Source organism: Cricetulus griseus, chromosome 7 (assembly GCF_003668045.3).
Source record: "Cricetulus griseus strain 17A/GY chromosome 7, alternate assembly CriGri-PICRH-1.0, whole genome shotgun sequence".
In the NCBI taxonomy this organism is placed as follows: Eukaryota; Metazoa; Chordata; class Mammalia; order Rodentia; family Cricetidae; genus Cricetulus; species Cricetulus griseus.
Genome location: NC_048600.1, coordinates 5766479 through 5785389, shown reverse-complemented (window position 1 = coordinate 5785389; position 18911 = coordinate 5766479). Strand labels below are relative to the sequence as shown.

Below are 18911 nucleotides of genomic sequence, written 5' to 3'. Positions count from 1 at the left end.
GTTTTCTACAGAGGGGAGGGAAGTCCCCCTAAGAAAAGACCTCTTGAGGAAGAGGAATGACTCCATTAGGAGACGGTGGGGAAACATCCCAGGTCACACTGCTTGGCTAAAGAGCGATCTATAAACTGAATTCGTAAACAGGCTTCTCCGTCACACATTACATGAGCTTCTAGAATAGTGTGGGTTATACAGCACATTTGTCATTGCACGGGGAGCATCGCAAAAACGGAGGCAGAGACAAGGGACTTTAGAAATCCATCCTTGACTTTTAGCTACAAGTACTGAGGAGTAATGTTAAATGGCATGTACACTCTCACTGATTGAAGGAAGGAGAGCAGTTGTGTATTGACCTGCGGTGTGTTGTATCACTGCCTTGTACTGAGTGGACTAATAAACTGCTGGGAAAGGAGGTTTAATGGAGGAACTGGGAACTGAGTTTAGCTCTGAGAAATTCCTTGAGTAACTAGTTCTACACAAGTGAGAGTGTGAAAGCAAGCTTGGCAGAAAAGATGGTATTGACAGGAGGACTTGGAATTGGTTGAATCGGCAAGTTTGTTGGAGGGTGTGAAGGGAAAGGGATAAAGCCGGGGGAAACTCCCAGGTTTGGGAGGATGATTGCCAGAATAAATGATTAGTGGATGATGGTCAAGATAGGTTTTAGGGAGCTGATACAAAAGTTATACACAGGGGTCATTTTTTAAGTGTGGCTTGCAATGAGAGCAGCTCCTTGGGAGATAGGTTGAGAAGTTCCTCCAGTTTGTTTTGCTGTGTTTGAGGTCTCCGTGGAGCATCAAGGGAAGATATGTGTGATGAACCTAAAACTCAGGAGGGAGGGGGGAGGGTGTATGAAGTGGAGATTAAGGTGATGAGAATGTGGCATCCTCCGTCACTTTGGGGTCTGTCGGTGATGTGAGCACATGGAGCATTTTTTAGGAAGACTAATGTAACAGGAACGAGCTTAATAAAGGAGAAAGGATGGTTGTTAGCACACCGGAAGTGATGTGAAAGGACCTGTGCAGTGAAAGTGGTGCCAGAGTCGGGGAGTCCTAGTCACAGCTGCTCTTAACCAAGAGAAAACTCATACACGATGGTTGGCACCAGAGTGGCAAAGTGGAATATGTGATTTTAACTGATTGGCTCAGTTGCTTTTTTTCCTTTCCTTAAGTTTGTAGGACTGTTTGCATTAGAGCTGGCCAGCCCATCCTCAGAAGGGGGCTGGTTCAAAGCAGAAGCCCTGAGATAAGGAAATGACTGGAAGGGAGGTGACGGCAGGATTATGGTCATAGACCATCAGGATGCAGAAGAGGCCTCCCCTCTGCCAGCACTCATAACTGTACCTGCAGGGAACCTGCTGTTCCCTTTGCCTAGAGCCACTGCTCAGCCCTGGCGCCTTCCTTCCTTTGCCTGGTCATGCAGGAGGTGCTGAGCGTGCACCTCTGACTTCCCCGGTCCACTCTGCTGTACCTTTAGTGAAGGACAACTTCTGGCTGGCTTTACCGGTGCAGGAGCATAAATCGTATCATACTGGGGAAGTTTGAATTTCATTTCTTAACATAAGATGTGTGGTAAGTGCCCTCCGACACAGTTAGTTTATACGGAGTTTCCTATATGTATGTATTTTCCTGCCACTGCTTAAAACAAGTGGAACTTTGGTTTTTTGTGTTGGATGGTGCTAGTCTCTGAAGAAGCCAGCCTGATTTTGACACAGGGATAGATAGCTGCCTTCTATTCTGTTTTTGTTTGGTTGTTTGTTTTTGTTTTGTTTGTCAGAGCATTGACTTTTAACTAAATCTATCATTTCAGTTCTGTCTGAGGAAATGATATCTTTCTAACTCATTTTTAGTTTTTTGACATTTTCCTCCACATTTTCCCCCTGCAGGGTCGGGCTCCAAGGTCAGATTTTATTTCTGATGGTTATCCTTTCTCATGGTCTCTTGACGACAGCACAAGCTGTGCTCTGTGGCCTCATCAGGACTCTTGGCTCTTGGTGTCATTTGTAATGTTTGTCACTAAACAAAAATTAACTGGTATTTGGAAAGCAGTATCGTACTGTGTGCTTTCATAGAACCTTCTTAAAATTTATTTTGAAAAGTATATGTGAGGCAGAAGTAGGGGAGTCCTCACAGAGAATACCCTCAGAAAAGTGAGGTAACATGATGAGGGGCATTGAGTTAATTTTCATTCCTCCTGTGAGGCAGCACTCAGAATTTTCCCCTGCTTCTCTGACCCTTAGAACCACTTATGGAGACACTTCCAGATGCAGTAAGAAGGCTGCTGTCCGGTCACATAAGCACAGGGACGGTAGAAGCCCCGTTCTTCTCCCCTGCTCGTTCCCTCCTGGGCTTCATCCACAGGGAGGGCTTGGTCTCTGGTTTTTCTCAGAGCTCTTGACTCGCCAGGACTCACCTACAACAGGGACTGTGCATGGCCCACAAGCCCCAGCAGAAAGGGCTCCCACTGGCTTCCCCCACATTGAGGAGGAGAGCCTGTTTGTACAGATCTACTTCCCTCCCCAGAGAAACAGATCTGTTATACTGCCCCGAGAGAACATTGTGTCTTTAGTCACCAGACCAACTTTGAGCAACTTTTCCTTGTTTTTCCAAATAAAGGGTATGCTTCAGATTGTTTTACTTTAAATATCAATGCACAGTGGTCTCACTAGGCAATTAAAGATTCCTTCCAAGTAAATGCTAAAAGAAGCTTAAATGTAGTGGGGGCATTTTGCCTGTTACTGTTGTTAATGGGCTGCAAGATGGCTCAGTGGGTAAGGATACCAGCTGCCAAGCTTGATCTGAGTTTCATCCTCAGGACCCATGTGGTGGAAGGAGGGAACTGACTCCTGCAAGTTGTCTTACACACACACACACACACACACACACACACACACACACACACACACGCACGCACGCACGCACGCACGCACACAATAAGTAAATGTAAAAATATGTTATCATCACTACTACTATTCACGTTCATATACATAGGACCACATACTGAAGGATAAAGTAAGTCCTCAAGTTAGATTCTGGAGAAACCCATCTGTGTGTAAGAGAGGTGGCCCTTTGCATAACTTACCTGTCTGATCCTCACATCTAAAAACCTCATGTCTTTGGATTTTTGTGTGGATTACACTGATATATCCTACATAGTATTAAATATCAGTGCCCCCAAATATTTTCTAATGTAGTATTGACTATAATATAAACAAAGGCATTGTGGTTATTAACTCACAGTTCATAGAAATAGTTGTTCATTACTGCTGGTTATTCAGGAACTGGATTTGGCACCATTAAGATTACAAGGCTCTTCTAACAACTTGTGACTATTGTTCTGTCGATGAGAGGATAGACATGGGCTGAGAGCTATACACCTAATGAGGTCTATGGCATTTAGGAGACACTCTTGGCCTTTGCAGACTGTTGTAAATACATCCATTGATGATATAATATACATACATATATCCCTTCTCCTGTTCCCTCCCAAAAGGATAAACTCAACACGTGTTCATCCAGAAACTAATGCCAGCTGCATTTGAGGGACCTTGCCTTCTCAACTTCAGGACTTGGGTATTTACAGATTCCTGATTGCTAAGTCAGGTTCTTCATTAAAATTATCCAACCTAGTTTCTGTTTTTCACCAGCTAATTAGACCTGAAAGTCATGCTGGGTTATGTTTATGAATGTATTGCTTTAACTCATAGAAATAGTCTTACATTTTAATTTTAAGGGAATCCAATTAATATTGCTTATCAACTTTGGAACTGTTAACTCTTCTTGTGGCCAAATGAAAAACACATTATCCTCTTCACCTTCCAGATGGCACAAAGACCTCATTAGCATCAGGGTCCCTGATAGCTTTCCCTTTGGCTACTCGAATGCCATTTACAAATACTTACTCTACTTATTTAAGACAATAAGGCTATTGTGCAATTTCAAATCTGTATCACTGCTTCATTCTTTTTGTAAAGACAATCATGAATTGATAATACAGTATGCTGTTCTTTAAAAAAAGAAAAGAAAACGTCATTATAAGGAACTTGCAAATAAACATCACAAAGCAAAATTAACCAGACTGCAAGTCTGTATAACTCAGTGAAGTTCTATACAGTTACAGTCATTTTTCATTTGGGGAAAAGAAATGCTTGTGTATGAAGAGATACACATATAGAGATATGTGGATATCATTAGATGACTTTAACCTCTATTTCATTTTAAATTCCAACAGTGTGATAGGGGAAAGAAAATAGAGTCAAAATAAATGTTTGAGGCAGTAGACGTTTAATTTCGTTCATTGGTTAAATTGATATTTTAAAATTGTATGATAGGTCCAGACTTTTAGAAGAATTATTGTTAAAAAACATGCTTGAATTCATTGCTGTTTTGATGTTCTGCTAAGTGACACAAGAAAAACAGAAAGGGCTACCAAAAGCGGAAACCAGTGTCAAGTATCTGGGAAATAAAAACAGGAAACTCAGGAACTTGGCCTCAGACCAGTTGGAGGGAGCAGTTGCTTGAATGGCTATCCTTGCATTAGCTGTGGGATGTGGGTTCTTGTGCCCCTCATAGAGAGAGGAGAAAGCCCTGACTAAATATTTTATATCTGTTGCTAAGAGAAGCATGGGTGGGCAGGTAAAGAGGAAAATTTTGTTCTGCTGCCCTGGGAATACAGGAAGGAGTTAGTGTAAAATGAGTTTCCTTGTTTACATTAGAGCAGTGCTTTCCAGGTGTATTCTACAGGCAAGTACTCTGTTGAAGGCCTCTACCGTTCGTTCATCCACTCTTTCTCTGTTTTAACCTTTTAAAGAATGAACATAACTCTATACATCACGCCATCTCTTCTATCCTGAGATGTGCTCAGTTCAGCCAGAGACATGCATCTCCCTTCTCCATATCCTACCTCAGGTCATGGAGAACCTAGCAGACACAGTGGAGCCCCTCTTGCTACACATGTATATGCTTGTATTTAACAATGTACGCAGTGTGCATTTTTAAAATGCATCAATTATCATTGCTAAAAGGATAAGATGAATTTTGGCCTCTTGAGCTAGGGTAATAATGTTCTTTTAGAACCAGGTTCCAACTTTGTATTTCCACCTACAGGGACTGTTTACCAGATGTTGATCTAATGCCTGACTTCAGCAGATTGCAACTTGGTCTCTAGCATACCTCTGGGCAATCCCTACAAGTGTCTGTGCTTTCTGAGTGGACTGGAGGTGACCTCTCAGTTATTCCCGGGGCTCATGCACTGCACTCCTCACACAGAGCTGCTGAGTGGCTGCCTGGCTCAGCTGTATTCAGCTGAACCCTGGTCCACACAAAAGAGTTTTGATATGAGCAAAGGATGTAGAATCACAGCCCTCTGAGCAGCCACACAGACAGCTAAGTGGCAGGCACTCACTGAGGTCCTCAGAGGAGAGTAGGAATTACTCTGGAGTGCCCTTGGGGGTCTCCAGTCCCTGCAGAGCAGAAAGGCTGCCTCAAGCTGGGTCATCTCCTTCGACTAGAGGGTGCAAACCACCACAGGTTTCCTGAGCAGTTCTTATATATTTACCCGGGGCCATTCAAACCTCATTAACCACTGTGATTAGTATTCCCAAGCCATTATCTGGGACTGTGGATGCTTCATTCAAGCTATACAATTTATATTTGTTCTTTTTACTTGAGAGACCGGGTGGAGGGGGGGGGGTGGGATTCCTTGAAAGGACATCCAGGCATGAGTTTGGGAGCTCAGGGACTCCACCAAGAATCTGTCTTCAGTCAAAAAAAAAAAAAAAAAAAAACTGATTATTGCAAATATTCTTATGGTCTGTCAGCATAGGCAAGGATTCTTTGGTATGCTTGTTTTATGCTTTTGAGGTTTGAGAGTACTATATATTTACTAATATCATGGACAAGAGGCCATCTGAGTGGGAAAAGCTCCTTGGAATATAGAGGAGTTTCATTTTTCTTAAAGAATAAAGTAGGAAAAGCTCTTTCTCAATGAAAGGGGGCAGGGTTGAATGCATACAGCTTCACCCTAATAGACCTCCATGGAAAGCTGGTTTCTTCCACTCGAAGAGGAAAGTCCCTTGAACCTTAAGTGAAAAAAAAAAAAAAAAAGTGTAAGGGTTGCTACGATTTCTCTTTTCCTGTATGGTCATCCTATTGTGTTCTTCCCGGTTTTTGTCAGGCAGTGGCATAGACAGGATAGCCAGATATCTGCAAACAGAATGGTGCTGAGTATGGTAGGCCAGGGAGATAGATACCATCAACCAACACCCCCCCCAACAAAAATTCAATTGAACTGAATTGTATTTAGTTTAAAAGCTCTTCCATGACTCGAAGACTGCTATGTTAACTTCTGGAGCTGATGCCACTGTCCTCTTTGTGAAATGTAGAACTTTCTCAAGAAAGTCATTTCAGGATTCCTTAGAATTCAGTCCTTGGTTTAAAAAAGTTTAGAAATGTTCTAATAAAATTAGATCCCTTCCCTAGTACACGTTGACCTCAGCTAAGCATACAGTAGCCCGGGGCACTTGCTTTATTTCTTTGGAAGTGTGCAAGGTTCTTCTTTTAATGGTGCATAGGCTCCAAGACGAGTACAGAGAGAGGCTCACTGGGCTGCTGAGGCCTCTGAAGTCCTGCACATTCTCTTTTATAGGACGTCTTCCTGCTTTTGATTTGTGACCTCTGTTGCTAAGGGTTTTTTTTTTTTTTTTTTTTTTTTTTTTTTTTTTTTTTTTGCATCAGGAGGAAGTGACAGCAATAAGTGGTGACTGTAAAGCTGGGGAGGGGAGGGCATTAACACAAGATGAATGCTTGTGTGGTTTGCAGGGACTGGAATGTTCCTCTGAATCAAGGATGTATTCTTTGTTTCTGGCTGACAACTTCCTAGTTTTCCAAAGGGGTAGGGAAACTTTATTCTTTTCTCTGTCGCTGGAAGTCTTTTTTATTTTGGATTTTTTTTTTTTTAATTTCCCGAAAAGCAAGTACGGCATTTTCTGCTTATCAGAGGCCCTTCTTTTCCTGTTCCAATAACAAGAGAACAATACAGGAATTTATTAATGTTTAAAGATTGATACCGCTTTCTCTTAACATACTCGTCTATTTGTCCGAAGATAAAAATGCAGGTTTTGTGAACTAGAAGAAAGCTGTTTGTTGGTAATACGAACAGAAGCATCATCTATGTTATGTTCTTTTGTGTGTTTGGTTGTTTTATTTTTATTCCTTTTCCTTTCATATGGTTTAGAAAGCAAAATGGGTTTATTTTTCTCTTTAAAAGTGTGGAGTTCTGTTGTTAAAAGTGCAGAAAATTAAAAAAAAAATGTTAAGAACACTGGTTGAACCTGCTAGAAGTGCATGGAAAGATATCTGGAAGATGTCCCAGTCTTATTTATGTATTTATATTATAGTAAAGATTGTTATTTACTATTCACAGGCTTTGTCAAAAGAAAAGCAAGTGTAAACTGCCTCAAAGAGCTTTTAAAAATACCAGCAGTGTGTGTCTTTGCAACAGTAGATGTGGGAAGACACTACTGACTGTGTTGGTGCCGTTTGCAGGTTGTGTGGACTTTCAAATGATTCCTGCCAGTGTACTTGAAGCTTGGTGGCCTGTCATCCAGGTGGTCATCCTAGGCACTTTAACCAAGGGACCTTACACCTTTCTTTGGAGTATGCTATAGAATCTTATGTTCTCAGTTTTGTCTGATTTGGGCCCAGGTAACCTGTCAGGGTTTTAAACTGCCTAAATACTTTGCACATGACATTTATGGTGATGTTTATCTCTGCTTTAGTGAGGAGAAAGTAAGATGTACACATTCCTAGTGCCCGTTGGCTCTCAGCTTGTTCATCAAACTGGAACTTTCTAAAAGCTTTTCTGTGGAGAGCCACCTTGACCCTGGGCATCAGGAATGTTGTAGACTAAATTATTCTGTACTATGTGTGATGTGGAACTCAAAAATGTTATCTACACCTTCCTTTGTGTTTCTCTGCCTGGATCCATGTCTGCCAAATGCTCCTGGAAGTCCTTTGACTCTGTTAGGGATTAAACATGTATGTAAGGACCAGGGTGTTTATCTGGGACTAATAGGTCGTTTGTGTGTGTGTGTGTGTGTGTGTGTGTGTGTGTGTGTGTGTGTGTGTGTGTGTGTGTTTGTATCCACATCCGTGCTCTTAAATATAGCAAAGCTGGTAATAGTGTTACAGTCCCTGGTTACAAGTTTTCTAAAAACTTTGCTCCTCTTTGATGGTCATGGATTCCCTGCTAACCTCTGCCATACACACATTCCAGCCATTCTTTTTAAGAGCCGGTGTGATTTTTATACACTTTGTAAACATCTGAGGGAGAAAGAACAAGCTATAACTCTTCAAATAAATATTATTCAAGCTCCTTCCACTTTCATTTCCCTTATCACTAGGACAACCACACCCAATTTTGCTATTAAACTATGTTGTCTATCTGCTTCCCACATGCCAGCAAAGTTGGCCCTATTGAGTAGCAAAGGAAACACAACAGATAAAGTTGAATACTGTCTTCCTTCTGTTGACATTTCTAGAGCAACAAGTCAGAAAGTTTGTCTCCTCTGAATAGACAAGAAGTGTCATGGGTCATGATCAGATGACATACCCACTGGTAACCATGGTGACTCCCAGCAGAATTACTAAGAACATTCCAGAATTTTGATAAACAGATGAGAAATGACTATTACAAACTGTTTGCTTCATGTTTCTATATATGGAGAGAAAAAGTGGGGGCAAAGGTAAAGCTACTGTAGGATGTTGGGGCTCCTAAATCTCAGAGTCAAGGCCATTCCAGCTGCTCATAAGTCAGTAGTTCTCAGTCTGTGGGCCATGACCCCTTTGGGGGTTAAGCAACCCTTTCACAGGGGGTGCCTGAGACCACTGGAAATTTTACACTACAGTTCATAACGGTAGCAAGACTACAGTTATGAGGTAACAATGAAAATAATTTTATGTTGAGAACCACTGCTCTAAGAGAAAGCTTGTCTTGGAGAAGCCTCCATGTTTGGCCTTGCTTGTGGTGGGAGCACTTTACTGTATTGTATGACACTGAAGGCTTCACCACACCTTAGAGTTTTATCACTGTTCAGTTCAGAGGGGTTTTTAACAAAACCCTGCACCAGCAATAATGTGTCATGCTTTTGTGCCATCAGTTCCTTAGTAACAGTCCCAGCAGGATTATACTGCCGTCCCCCTCATGTTCTAAATGTGTTTTGGAAAGCCTAAATACAAGTTGTATCAGCAAGTGGGGTGACCCCTTCAATGACACTTGTTTAAGATAATGGTGGATTCTGTTGTATTTCCAATGGCAGAAATACTGGGTTTTTTGTTTTTGTTTTGTTTTTTGTATTACCAGGAAAAACATTTCCCTTCCCTACTCATCTTAGGTGAAGCAGTTCCCATGAAGAGAAATAAAATCAATACAGCTCCTGTTGTTTACTGTTATCTGAGAATGTCCCCAGAGTGTTATAAATCGTGACACATAGACACTGGGCACATACAAAATGACTTCCTTCACTCACTGGCGCTTTGTGGAGACTTGGGCTATCAGTAAAAAGCACTAGGAATTTAAGTAAAGCCGTGCTTGAAAGTAATACCAGGGTTTCCCTTAAATGCTGCTGAGTAAGTTCTGCTGTGTTAAATATCTGCTAAATGTGTATTGCCAGCATGCCTAGTAAAATGAGAGTATGACAAAAATACCTACCTACAGCTTTAAAACCTCGAAGCCCTTGAATGTGCTTTAGACCTTCAGCTAAAGGAGATTGTCACAGAGCAGAGGAAATGCCTTAAATTCTAGCATCTGGGTTTGTTTCTTTATACTTTTTTGGCACAGTTACAACAGTAGGACTTTTCTTTCCTTTTTTTTTTTTTTCCACAGTACAGTCAACACAGGTTTTTCAAAGGAGTAGGAAAGACAGTCATGGGGCCAAAAGTGATGAGTGGCAGGGCCTGACTGAATGGCTTTGCTGTTTGGAGGACGTTTAGAATCAAAAAGCAAACAAACAGAAGCCCACACAAATACAAATTCATATAAAATGGGATTCCTCGGTGTGTGTGCATAAATGTACTTCCAAGTACCCAGTGTGTGGTAGAGTGAATGCTGTCTTATGTTGGGCCTGTTGGATCTTTGTCAGCTGTGCTCAGGTTATCCCATCTCGTGTGGTTTTTGGATCCTCCCTTGGATTTCCAGGTGTTTGAAGATTATTTCTTTAAGTTTTTTTTTTTTTCCTGTAGTTGGGAAAATAACTTGGTTTAATTGAAGCCCTTATAAATTGTGCATATTCTGACTGGAGTACTTCCTTTGGGCTCACTTAGTATTTCAGCCAGTCTGTCATTTATCCTTAGTAAAAGGTCACTTAAACTTCTGAGAGTGAAACAGTCACATCTAATTTCCTTTTCATTAGGAATATTTTCATGTCAAAACAGAAAGTTGGAAGTATATTCTTCATGACTTCCCAGCCTTACCTCTAATGGAGTTTTGCATGTGTGAAATTTTCTTCAGACTTTGAGAGACATCATACAGCGTCTCTGAAGATGCATTTTGTGGGACCTTAGTTTGGTAGAGCTTCTTCCTGTTTTTGATGTCCATACTGCCGTGGAGGATGCAGGGGAGGTAATGTGTGTATGGATGCTTCTGAGCAAAATCAAAAGCAGATCTTAAAGGTTGCCTTCAAAGTTGTTTTCCAAGCTGATTCATCCATCCACTCATCTGTCCATCCATCCATCCACCAGGTCACTCAACAGATCATTGTTGCATGCCCGTTGTGCTCCACACAGTTCAAGATGAACAAGACCGATGGGGTGATGGGCCTCCCTGTCCTGCGGTTGCATGGCACATAAGTAGAGTCTCACAGTTGAAGCTAATGTGCAGGGCGCTGAGACAGAGATGGGGTACTTAGAGAAGGCTGTCTCTGCAGAGGTGGTAGTGAAGTTGCACTGAAAGGAGAAGGATGTTAGCTATGCTGCAAACCTAGAGAAGGCGATGGAGAATCAGCTTGGCCACACTTCCAATCTTGGCAGAGGCCCAGACTGCAGTTCCAGGCACCCACTTTGGATAGCTCACAACTCCAGCTCCAGAGGTCTCAGGCACCTTTCTTTAAGTATCCTTGGCTCCCCCCCCCCATATACAAATAATCAAAAGTAAATCTTAAAACAAAACAAAACAAAACAGTGGGAATGAAAACAAAACTATGCCGAGTAAGGTGGACCATGTTTTTAATCCCAGTGCCTGGGAGGCAGAGGCAGGCGGATCTCTATGAGTTTGAGGCCAGCCTGGTCTACATAGCCAGTTCTAGGCCAGCCAAGGCTACATAGTGAGACCCTGTCTCAAAAACACAAAATGAAGCCCAAATAAAAATTAACAATAACAATCATGTCAAAAAAATAAATAACAAGCCTGGAGGAAAAATAAAAATCCTAGGCGGGGTAGCATGTGTTAAGTGACCCTATGGTGCGGAAAGTTCCCTGTCCTGGGAGCCAGAATTGTTGGCTGTATGCTGAGGGCTGGGAAGGTGGCAGCAGGGGTAAGGAAGGGTTCAGTTATATGTAAAGTAATGTTTCCATTTTTCCCTCAATGCACTGGGAATCTAAGACAGCGCAGTAAGCTCAGGCGGAGAGAATCCGGAGCACTGCTTATAAGATCAACCCTGGCCACTCTGGAAAAAATGGATTTTACCTGGAGGCTGCAGGATCATTAGGGGAATTCCATTTGACACTGAAGGAAAATTCTGTCAGCCGGGCCAGGGGATTATGGAGGAGGTTGAGAGGAGGAGGGTGTGGAATCCATGTCCTCTGGAAATACTGTGTTGGAATACTGGGGGTCAGGTTAGGAGCTGGGTTTGAAAGCCTCCAAACTTTCTGACTTGAGTCCTTGGTACCCATTCCTAGACAAGGAGACGGGGCAAAGGCTGAGTGGAGTCAGTGACCCTTTGGAATCTGCTGAAGTGTATGGAGGTATAGGTGTTTTTGCAACCCTTTCCTCCTATGCTGATGATACTTGGAAGGTAAACTAGCAGAAAAGAGAACATCTGGGCCACTGGAAGAAAACTGGAAATTCCAGCCTTGAGACTCCTGATTCCAGCAGTTCATTCTGCTGGCCGGTCCGACCCCGACTACTTCCTTAAGCCCACATTTCTCTCTCCCCCACATCTTTGGAAAATGATTGTTGTTCTTCCGTAGGGACGTCAGCAAAATTTGTATCCCAATTTTCTCAGCTTCCCTCTAAAATTATGCACAGAATCCTTAAGTTTTTGACAAGGAGCAGCAACTGTCTCAAGTGTGATTATTCACACGCTGGAATCCCTGGAGAACCAGGGCCAGCTGAGGCAAATACGAGTTGATTTGTGTGGTAGCTCATGCATATTCTGAAGCCTGCAGGGGCCTCTCCATTCTGGTCTTTAGTTCTCTAACACAGGGTGCACATCGAGTGTGCTGGAACTTTGTTGTGCTTTCAATGTCCCAGTCATACTCCCATTACATTTTATTCTCCTACCTGTCACCCTAGAGGCAGAGACAGTGCCTGGCACATATGGTAATTAGTAGATAATGTATGGGGAGAAAACGGACTGCAATGAAGTTATGAGAATGGTAGCTCCCATAAAATGAAAAAATGAATTGCACTTCATTCTGTCGCCCATCATGGAGGGTGAAGAGAAACAGTGACATCCAGCGTTGGGATTAAAATGTCTCAATCAAGAATAAGGAGCTGATGCAGACAGATAATCAGAAAGCACTCTGAAGTTTAAAAACCAATCAAGTTTTAGAAAAATCCCAAAATCATGACCAGCAGTAGTAATCACCCTTGAGCCAATAGGCAGAAGCGTGGTTTCTGGAGAATCCTAGTGGTAGAAATGGGACATTAACTCCTATTAATAATTGTGTTTTTGTCTCCTGAGAAGAAAAGACATAGCGAATCTGGGTTTGGGGGTTTTCCTCCCTCTTTGTATTTGTGCCTCGTTTTATTTAAACTCACCATTTTGGCTCTGGTAACATTTCTTTTCCTATTACTTTTTTTTAAGATACAAAAGGAGAGTAATATTTGCTGTTTGTAGTTAGAAGAAACCCTGACATGAATTCCTCCAGAAACTTAAAGAGAGAAATTATTGTCCATATCCAGACCGGTAGCTAACTGGCTCCGATTCTCCCTCCCAGGAGCAATCCTGATTAATGGGAGAAGCTGTTCTGTAGTCAGAAGTCTCCTTCTCCAGCCCAGGCTGTCCTGGCTGCAGCTATAACCAGCTGCACAGCTGCAGCCCCTGCCAGGGCTGTGCTTCTGATTTGACGCCACTGTGCCTTGGAGGTGGTGGACTGGAGCCTGGAGGGGGAGGTGGAAAGAGCATCCAGAATGGTTTAGACATGTCACCTGGTAACAAAGACGCAGCAGCCTCCCACTGGAGCCCCTCAACAGGGTGCCTTGAGGTGCTCAGGAGCCCTGGTGGGCTCTGCAGTGGGATTCTTTTCTTCTTTCATTCTTTGTTTTTGTGGTATTTCACTGGGTGTCTCTGTGCTACCCTGGCTGTCCTGGAATGCACTTGGTAGATCAGGCTGGCTTCGAACTCAAAGATCCTCCTGCCTCTGCCTCCTGAGTGCTGTGATTAAAGACATGTGCCACCATGTCCGGCTGCTTCCTGGCTTTTGTCCAGATCACTGTAGCTCCCTTGTCTTTGGAGATCTGCTTGTTCTAAGCCTCTCCCGACACCCTTCTCCATGTCCCTGGCTCCTACCGTACTGCCTATCATTTGTGTTCGTCTCCATCCGTCTCTGCCACAGCCGTCACTCCCTGTACACTGAAACAGTCTGTTGGCCTCTTTCCAGGAATAATAACCCACCTCTTTTTTTTTTTGTGCCAACTTAAAAAAATTCCCAGTATAACATTGTTAATGGAGTTTGTGGCAGCATTGATGGCCTGAAGATAAAAATATTATCATAACAGATGATGTGTACCTAATTTCTGGTAACCTTCCCCTCAGTCCATTTATTTCAGAGGCCTCTTACCCCGGTGTCTAGGAGTCTTATGGGAGTCTCCATGTCCAGGGACTCTCTACTACATCTGTGAAATCCTAAAAACAATGCACAGATCTGCAAGAAATCAGTAATAGGTAAACCCCATAACCAAAGAATTTTAATGACAAAAGAGTCGACGGTAAAAGGCACAAGTCCAGTTTGAGATGAGTCTGGCATTCTTGAGAAGACAATATTAGAGCCAGAATAGGTTAGTGGAATGAAATGAACGTTTTGTTCTCTTGAAAAGGCCACAGGAGTGCCGAGAAAGGAGACTTAACCAGAATGAGGAGATGGAGAATGGTCTCTCCTACCAGAGAAGGTGGCATTTTATTTGTCCCTAAAGGGGACAGGGTTTTAAAGATGGTGTAGAACACAGCGCCTTCCATACCAAGGTATCCTGGGAGGTGGAGAGCAGGCCTCCGGAATTTGAGAGCACCCATGAGAGGAGTGAGTATTAAACTCCCTACACATGGTTTGAAGAAGGCTGCAGGGAAGGGATCAGGTGTGGAGAGGAATTGTTCCCTGAAGGCAAAGAGAGATCTCTCGGAAGAGTGTACTCTTCCTTGTAAGCGTTTGACATGAGCATGCCGGCAGACAGAGGCCTGAGTGCGGAGGAGGAGTGGTGGCTCCACACTCCCTCACACCGGCTTTCTCTGCTGCTGGTATTTGCGCTCTTGTTCTGTCATGTCTTGAATGCCTCTTTTTACTGTTGTGCAGTGTGAAGGGGGGGTACACCTGCGAAGCCAGACATGAGGTAAAGCTGCCTCCCTTTGCCTTTTGACTCTATGGGAGTTAGAGAACAGAGGTGTGTAACTCTTGTTCCTTAAGCCTCAGCCTTGAGATCTCTCTGGATTGACAGTAACCGCTCAGCTTCAAGAAGCCAAGAAGCCATCCCTTCCTGAACAGTTAAAGTGAGGACATAATCTTGGTTGTAGGACCCCCAATGCTTCACACCCAGGCCCCAACCTTCATTTCTGCTTTCTTCCTCCGTGGCTGTTCCCACTGCCCTTCTCTTCATCTGCTTTAATTACTGGCCTGTTCTAGCTATGCTGTATTTGTGATAGGTACAGGTGCCCACTGCTAACTTAACTCATGCATGTTTACAGGAATTTTCTGAAGAAGCTAAATAATATACAAGTTTCATGTGTGTAGAGAGACACTTGTAGCCCCCTACTAGGCCATGTGCCTCCTAGGCGGTCGGCTGTGTAAAGATGAAGCTGAATCTCTCCTTCCCAGCCACTGGCTGCCGGAAACCATTGAATGGACGATGAACGCAAGCTTCGTACGTTCTGTGAGAAGCGCATGGCCACAGAAGTAGCTGCTGATGCTCTGGGGGAAGAGTGGACGGGTTATGTGGTCCGAATCAGTGGCGGGATGACAAACAAGGTTTTCCCAGGAAGCAAGGTGTTTTGACCCATGGCAGAGTGCGCCTGCTGTTGAGTAAGGGGTATTCTTGCTATAGACCAAGGAGAACTGGAGACAGGAAGTGCAAGTCTGTTCGAGGATGCATCGTGGATGCCAATCTGAGTGTTCTCAACTTGGTTATTGTAAAAAAAGGAGAGAAGGATATTCCTGGACTGACAAATACTACTGTTCCTCATGGGTTGGGCCCTAAAAGAGCTAGCAGAATTCGAAAGCTTTTTAATCTCCCTAAAGAAGATGATGTCCTGATGCCCGCCAATATGTTGTGAGAAAGCCTTTAAACAAAGAAGGTAAGGAGCCCAGGACCAAAGTGCCCAAGATTCAGTGTCTTGTTACTCCATGTGTTCTGCAACACAAACACTGTCGCATTGCTCTGAAGAAACAACGAACAAAGAAAAACAAGGAAGAGGCTGCAGAATATGCTAAACTTTTGGCCAAGAGAATGAAGGAAGCCAAAGAAAAGCGCCAGGAACAGATTGCCAAGAGACGTAGGCTGTCTTCGCTGAGAGCTTCTACTTCTAAGTCTGCGTCCAATCAAAAATAAGTCTTTAAGGATAACAAATAAATAATCACACGTTGAAAAAATAATGCACACCTCTAGGGGCTACTAGGAGGCAGGCTACAGTGTCTCCCTACACATGTGTAAAAAGAAAAGGTACTTGAAGTTTAAAGGCGAATCCCAGTTATACAAAAGAGTCTTTACTCTTACAACAGCAGGGACATTTTGTTGGGAGAGGGCTAGTGGACCCTGTGAGGCATTAAAATGTATGTCTACTTTAATCAGTGTCATTAACAACTTTGGTTTACATCTGCTACTGTTTTAGACAGTTGGATTTTATGTCATGGTGAGATTGTGTTCAGCATTGTAACTAGTTAGTTTTTGTCAACCTGACACACACTAGAGTCGGCCAGGTAGTCCTGGGAAGTATAAAACAAGGTAACTCAATTTGAGCCTGAGAGCCAGCCAGAGAGCAGTGCTCCCTCCTCTATGGTCTCCACTTCAGTTCCTGCCTGTCTCCCCTCCCCCCCATGATGGAACTGTAAGCTGTATGATGAAATAAACCCTTCCCTCCCCAACTTGACTTTGGTCATGGTGTTTACCCCAGTGACAGAAACCCAAACTAGGACAAGTATAAGCAATAGTTCTCATTAACATCCCCAAAGAGATAGTTCGGTATGGTCAACTAAGCCCAGGCCAATTTTTACATTTACTTGTTTTTAATAATATGGCAAGTTGTTGGTACACATACCACATTTACCACATTGGATATATGAGTGTACCTGATTTAGTAAGGGCCTCTGCCACAAGGACTACCTCTTTTAAAATATTGCTTTCCTTGTTCTGGAATTTATGCTGAGCATAACATTTTATGTTATTTTTTTTTCTGGAGCCAACTTTAAAAATGAGAAATGTATTGATAAGTAAAGGGATTTTTGAGTTATTCTGACCTGGCTGCTATGTGCAGCCTGCCTATACTACTGGGTTGTGGTGATGCACAGTGATGCACAGTGGTGAGATTAAGAAACAAGGGGAGGGCTGGGAAGGGAGCTTAGTTGGTAAAGGGCTGCCATGAAAGCATGGACACCTGAGTTCAGCCTCCAGAATCTATGTGAAAAGCATGCTGCTGTGCACTTATAATCCCAGTAGTGGCTGAGACGGGGGCAGATGGATCCCTGGCATTCATTGGCCAGCCAGTCTGCCTAACCTAATCAGTGCTCTCTAGACCAGTGAGAGACCTTGGCTCAAAAAACAAGCCCAAGACACAACCCTCAAGGTTGACCTCTGGCCTCTACAAGCATACATATGCATAGTGTGTGTGATCGCGTGTGCCATACACACACACATACAGACATGCACTCACGCGTGCACACACACACACACACACACACACACACACACACACACACACAGGGCAGGGTATATACTACACAAAAAAGTAAAAACATCAAAAAGCAGTTGATAATTTTATTTTAATACCAAATTAGTGACATTAGTGTCACTTTATCTATTTGTTCTCTGCTCCTTTTAAATATTCCACTCAGTTCTCTGCTCCTTTTAAATATTCCATAATTTCTATTCTTATTTCTTTTGACTTACAATTTCCTATCTGTTTGTGCCACTGATATTCAAATATAGTTATATGCGTCCCCCCCTCCCGAGCTGACTTTCTGACTTCTTTCTACATCCCTTATCTTCTAGAATTTTCCATGGTTGAAATATCCTTGCCCGCTAGCAAACCATATTACCTTTGTTCATTTATTTAAAAAATAATCGTCCCCTGGAGGGACAGCTCTATGGCAGATGACTAGGTTCACGAGTCTCTGGGTTAGATGCCCAGCACTGTACACACATTTTGAAAATGAGTAAGTACAAACAAATCCCATTTGTGGGATTGCAAATGTCATGATAGTAACTGACATCTATAGCATGTTCATGTTCCAGAAGTCAGCAGGCACTTCATGTGGAGTGTCTTATTTCATACAAGGACCCTGTGCAGTAAATTCAAGTGGTGGAAGAACTTCCCAGTAAAAAGTTCACAGTCTGAAAGAGGCAGAGCGCCCCCACCCCTGACTCCTGAGACCCGGCTCTAGATCTCAGACTAATGACCAATTCTGTTCTTTTGTTGCTTCAACAGTTCAGACCATCACAATATAATTATTGCAAGCAGAGTACTGACAGTCAGGGACAGATTATATAGATAGTCAAGGTCCTTTCTCTTACAGTCCTGGGTCTGAAATGTCCTTGGGGAGCTATGACTTCCTATGTGTTTCTGAGTACCCATACTTTCAGTGCCCAGCTATTTGTTGGGAGCCACAGAAGTCCTCACTCTGTGCTGGCTAGTTTTATGTCAACTTGACACAATTTTCAGTCATTTTGGAGGAGGGAACTTCAGTTAAAAAAAAAAAATGGCCCCATTAGACTGGTGTGTGGACAAGCCTGTGGAACATTTTCTTGATTGGTGGTTGGTGTGGGAGGGCACAGTTCACTATGGACAGTGCCACCCCTGGACTGGGTAGTCCTATGTGCTATACGAGGGTGACAGGTTGAGTAAGTCATGAGGAACAGTCAGTCCGGTAAGCAGCTTTGCTCCTTGGCCCCTGCATCAGTTCCTGCCTCTGGGTTCCTGCCACCAGATTCCTGCCTTGAGTTCCTACCCTGACTTCCCTGGATGATGGACTGCCAGTTGTAAGCTAGAATAAGTCCTTTCATTCATTCATGCCTTTTGGTCCTGGTGTTCATCACAGCAACAGAAACCAGACTAAGGCAGCCTACTCAGAAGCTCAGAAGTTGCAGATGCAAATGGTGGAGTTGCTGACACTATGTTTCCTGTCTTGTGTCCCTCCTTGTCGTCCCCTTGTGTCCCCATGGAGGCTACTCAGGATCTGGAAGCCTGTGAGACCTCTTGTCAGAAGCTGAGAATACAAAGTGATTTCCTAAGAGGAATTTTTATTGGCATAGCATTGTAAAAGCTGGTGTTTTCTTATAAT

General features: G+C 43.2%; 1 protein-coding gene and 1 pseudogene across 1 annotated transcript in view; both read left to right on the top strand.

Moving 5' to 3' along the window:
* Crim1 (cysteine rich transmembrane BMP regulator 1) overlaps window positions 1-18911 on the top strand; it is a gene marked incomplete at its 5' end in the record, with an annotated part of 180500 nt that overhangs the window by 42596 nt on the left and 118993 nt on the right. The window lies entirely within an intron of this gene.
* On the top strand, window positions 11341-16900 carry LOC118239141 (annotated as a pseudogene).